The sequence below is a fragment of the Stegodyphus dumicola genome, chromosome 9 (genome assembly GCF_044657685.1).
Source record: "Stegodyphus dumicola isolate Sdum_Otavi_A_Nest chromosome 9, ASM4465768v1".
NCBI lineage: Eukaryota > Metazoa > Arthropoda > Arachnida > Araneae > Eresidae > Stegodyphus > Stegodyphus dumicola.
Window position 1 is genome coordinate 191,551,328 of NC_140776.1, and position 6,023 is coordinate 191,557,350.

Below are 6,023 nucleotides of genomic sequence, written 5' to 3' on the forward strand. Positions count from 1 at the left end.
TTTTAGAATAAATTTAATTTAAAGCAGTTTTCTAATTTCTGCACCAAATACTCAAAACTAGGCTTGATATTTCATGCGTGTTATCATTTACCCAGGCTTACACATAGCTTGTGAGGCATGAATAATCATGAGATATTTAAGAATTGAATCTTAAATTATTTTAATTATTAAATAATAGTTGCATTCATTCCAAATCCTTGTTATGTTCCTTCCCCCCCCCCAATTGATAGCTTAATATCTCTGTTGCAATGAAGTGAATGAAAAGTGCGACTTTTTCACTTTAGATCTATATTTGAACTATTTGAAAGAAAAGTACTCTGAGAATTTCTGATTTTAAATTGTGTTTTATATTTATGCTTATGAGAATTACCCCACTCTAAATCTCTGCACTTTTTTTTTGCATTCATCATTTTCATTTTGCTGAACTACTGTCTGTGTCCACCCCATATTTAATGTGAGTGATAGTGTTTATTTTGCAAAAGGAAAATGAAGTTATGGTTTTAGCAGACATTTTTGAACAACTTATTTTTCTATGCATAGACCTGATATGCAGTTCTGTTCTAATATATATGAATAAATGTTCTGATATGAATATTCCATCCTCAAGGCAATGCAACAGTTATATATTTAATAACAAGTTATTATGTGTTTTTGATTCTGGCTTTCGCAGGAATAACACATTTTCTAATAAAAAGCTATGTTTGAAATTTATATTGTTGAAAATATTTAAATGTTCGCTGAAAAATTATATAGTTAAAATATAAATGGGTAAACTAAACTTTTAAAATAACATTTTCTAAATTATAAATAAAAAATATTTGCTCTATATGGTTGCTGATTTAAGTCAAAGATTACTGCGTATTAATTACGTATTTTTCGGCGTGTGACACTCACCAGTGTATAATGTGCATCCAAAATTTTACGCTGCAATTTAAAATTTTTGTGTGTATCTCTGTATAATGCGCCTTTCGAACAATTATATACTGCATTGACAAGTCATAGGAGGAACAATATGAGTGTGGGTTAAATGCTTGAGGGAGTAAATATTCCTGCAAAGAGGATGGATTCAATGCAAATGTCCAAGAGAATGCTATGGTAGGGTTTCGAGAGAAGGTGGATATAATCTGGAGTAAGAATGCACTTCCAACGCCAAAGAAGTCGTGGAATTAGATTTCAGGTGTTTTCTCTTTCTGTAGTCATTTGAAGCCGTGATTTTCAAGTGAACATTGAAGGTTTTAGTTGAAATACAGTTGATCTTGTGTTGATTTTAGTAGTAAATATGGTTCCTGCAAAAAACACACTGCTGGTTTCAAATGCAAAGTCATTCAGTTTGTGAAAGAAAATGGAAATTGTGCTGCAGCAAGGATGTTTGGTGTTGGTGAACGATGGACCCAGTGATTTTTGTTTATGTACCAGATTTACAGTGACGGTGAAGATAAACAGATTGATGATATGCCTAAGGATATAACGGAATACCAACCAGCATGTTGAACATTTTATGCTATCCGATAATGAAAAGATTTTAAATTCAAAAGGTATGTCATTTCTTTTAAATAAACAGCATAAGTAAAAACAAAAATGTAACTTATGTATGCCAATTTTTTCCATGTTTTTAATTTATTATTTTTATATCCGTCGTGCACTCGTAAATTTCGATCATATTTTTGGCAAAAGTGCATGTTATACACTGAAATATACGTTATGTACTGTGTAGAAATGCTTTACTTGTCATTTAATGTCAGAATTAATAATATAGCTGCTAAAAATAGAACATATTTTGGCTTTCATATGTTAATTATACCAAAATGTATCATATTTGCATAAATTTATACATTTTGAGCGGAAGGCTTAAATATAAAGGAGGGATAAATATTATTAATTCAGTAATAAGAATAGAAAATAGGCAGAGTATAATTGAACATTTAAAAATTGATACTTATTCAAATGAACTATGCTTCAATGCATATGTTATTTCGTATATGAAATACTAATGACAATTTTAAATAATCAAAATGAGAATAAAATTTAATACATCAGAGGCAACCTCATGGACAGAGGACTGCATATCTAGTAGAATAAAATATTGTTAGTACTGTCTTGAGACAAGTTTCGGAATTTTATTGTTGAGAGACTTTAATAATGAATAGTCTTTCAAAAAATATTAATTCTTTTTTCAATTAAAATAATTTTAATTCAAAAATAAACACATAATTTTAGGAAGCTTATAGCGATGTCACAATGTGTCTATTAAATAATTGATATTTTGAAATATATAATTATAAATTTAAATTAAATAAAAATGTAAAAATTTATTTTTGCTGCTGTCATAAAAGAAATACAGAAATTCATAATTTGTTTCACCTTTTCAACAACATCTCTTCACTGAATATATAAATATTCATGATAGCTAATGATGTCCAATTATCTGCATATCTTGTTTACCAATCACCAGTTTACCAATTATCTTGAGAGTTTATTGCAATGTTTTGGTATCTGAATGTAATAATTATGATGGAGGTAGAATTTTTGAAATATAAACCAGGTTACGAAATGCTATAAAATAAAAAAGAACATTTATTAACACAATGTAAAGAGGAAAAAATGGACAGTCAGCAGCACTGCATGACCGAAAGCGTAAATCAGTCCAGAGAATACAGCAGCACTGCTATGATGACGTGGCTATTTGTAACAGTAATGAGCCATCTTCATCACTTGTAATATGCTGCAAATGTAGATAAAAACACAGATCCCATGTGGCACACAGCCATCACACCTGTTCTGAAGAAGTGGATTCTTAATTAACTTGCTTGAAATAAAACTTGAGCTTACAAGAACAAGTCCATGTTGTTGGATGGTCATGTGCTGGATATAACAACGGCCATGTGCTGGATATATCTACTATTCTTCTCAACGGCCATGTAGCTGGGAAAATGTCACCTTTTAGCAGAATAATATCATCAATTTCCAGGATTGGCCATTCTGATCGGGATTTCAGCATATGCAAGCATTCACTGTGCGATCTCTCTTCTTCATCTTCTTTATTTTCTGTAACAGAAACCTCATGGAATGAAGGTGAGGCCTGATACAATCACATTCAGAAACACTTGTAATAGTTTCTCGTAATTCTTTCAAAGTTCACTCAGTTTTCTCTTTCCTGCAATAAAGTTACTTCCTTATCACAGGAAATGTGTCAGGTATGCCTTGGCTTGCAGCAAACCTCTTGAATGCAACAGTCAATTGTTAAATCTGAGACAGCTTCTTGGTGAATAACTAGCTGTTGTTGCCATGCAAACAAATAATGCAGCATAGCTGTTAGCAATCTATTTACCATGTCCTTAGTTAAATTTTAAGTTATTGGGACCGTTTAATTAATACTACAGTTAGCAAATGGCCCTTATAATTTACAAACTATGCATTTTGCTTTGAAACTTTTAATAATTTTCTTTGCTGCATTGATCCAATAGTTGTGTCTTAAAATGGAATTTACCACTATACAACTTGCATATGTAATTTCATTCAGCTCAATCAAGAGTTCATCCAGTCTATTAGGAGATTGAATAATAAATGAATGCTTAGCATTATAATTTATTCTAGTATGCTGAATACAACCTGCCACTTGTAGAAGGCCATCTTCAAAAAAATTATTTGATGCCACCAACACAATAATTTTCAAAGGTTTCTTGCAACTCAATAATTGTATGCCATCTTTAAAATGCACTTACTATACCCACAATACTAAATAATGCCTTGATGCTTTTCTACATTCCAAAGAGTTATAGGGAAATGTTCACCCTTGAAATTTGGCAAACAGTTTTGTATCTTTTCGATAAGGGAGCTGTGCTATTTAAGAAAGTACTTAAAGTTTCAATTTTTAAACTGTGTCATGAAAGTATGGTATGAGTTCTCTTTTCAATCAATGCATCTGATCCTCAGTGATGTTACAGAATTCAAAACTCAGTCAAATTCAAGGGGCCTCTTTTAAACACCACAGTCAGTTTATTTTGAGCTTTTCTAACAGACTCCCCAAAAAGCAAGGCCTGCTGGGTATAATTTTGATGGCATGTAATTCTGATCGAGACCTCAGTAAAACTCCGAGATTTCCGTACTTCAGTTAACAATAAATGTTTTCCATCTGCGACTAGGTGATGATAACCTTATTAGTGCAACTTTAGAGTCATCCCATGCAAAGATTTGAATTTTATAGCAACTCAGAATATTTTGGATGGAACCAACAAACTTTGATAGCATTCAGTTTTAATATAGGAAAAGAAGAATACTGTAGTTATGACAACTATTATAATATTAAGTTCTTGCTGTTATAATTAATCACTTATTGGTATGCAAAATCTGATGCCTCACAAAATGTATTTTAACTGTAAGTGAATGCATCTAGGAATTTTAATATACAGAAACTTTATCCATTTTTCATTAATACTATTAGGAACCAGATCATACCAATCACTATTGGAAATCCAAAGATGTCGATACATAATTTTCATCGCTTTTACAGCTATTGGAAGGTTAAAAAATCTCCGATGATTGTAATAGTAATTTTCTTCAACAGCCAAGACTGTCTTAATCCCATTAAATAATAATGTTGAATCACATTATAATTTCAACAATTTAGACAATTTATTAGGCATAATTTGCATGTTGAGAGAACCAGTTTCCTGGTTCAACAAATATTGGCTGTAGGAAAAGCTAATTGGTTCACCATTTCCTTAGTTTAAACCACTTCTTTAGTTCCTTAATTTCTTAAGTCACCTATTTCATAGCTTCCGGTATATAAACTGCCTACAAGTATCAAAAGTTTTTTCAGTGCTTCTCAATCTAAAGAAAAGATCATCGCATAAAAATAATTTCTTATTATCTATGATACGTGGCAAATCTTTTTCACCATCCGCTGCAATTGTTTCAAAGTATCATTGGCAGAAATGAAAAGGAGGCATGAAATAAGTTACCATGATTAATCGATCCCATACCTCTGTTCTGCGAAGCATTTCTACCTTCTTTAGTTATAAGAATATGCTCATACAATTTGGCAGTATCAGACATAAACCCTACAACATGTATTATGAAACTTCCAAGTACCAAAACTAATCACACTTGATAGTTAGTCCTACAAATAATATGGAATTCAAAGACTTTCCTTTATATTAGGTTTAGAAAAAACATAGCACTATTTGGTATAAATGCAGAACGTTGAGGAATGTATTATGCATTTTCAGGTAAACCTGTGTGTTAAATTAAGACTCATAGACTCAGTTTTTCATAATCGGACATGTATTCTTTATAACCTTTTTGCAAACTAGGATTTCACTTAAATTTGTGATCAATGGCAATTAAGTGTGAAATTGCCACTTCTTTATATTCTCTCATATTTTCAGCAGAATCTCAAAACGGAAGCTTTATGACGAGTCTAATCAGAATTCACTTTGAAAAGTTTTACACGATATTTCTCTTTGTGTGCTCACTGTAACCCTTTGAAGTAACTCGCTAGTTTCCCAAAACCACTTCAGGACTTTGTCAGTGTTTAACTCAGTCCAAAAGTTGTGTAATGCAATTGCGGTTTCATTATCACGAAATGTGTTTCGAATTCTTCCAGAAAGTACTCAACCAAAATATGTGTGTTGTGCCACTACTGAATTTTTAATTATACCTGGCAACAAAAGGCAAATCCATTATAACTGCCAATAATAGTCAATTTTTCTCACTAAATTCAAGATCAGCTAACAACAGAATCTGGAGATGGCAGAATATTATGATACGTACGCCTCGGTGGAAGAGGAGAGGTAACTTATTTAGCATAACACACTCTTGCAGAATGAAATTTTAGAATCATGGGCGGAAAAGCACATCTGGACAAACAGTAGATAGAGCATAACTTCTTTTCAGTGGTAACTTCAGTGTACAAGACTCCGAAATAAAGCTGCATTCATTATCAGTATGCAGAACAGAACAACTGTGCTGGTTTCCCATTCTATCAAGTGCTTGAATGATTGCTGTGGGAAACAATACTTCTT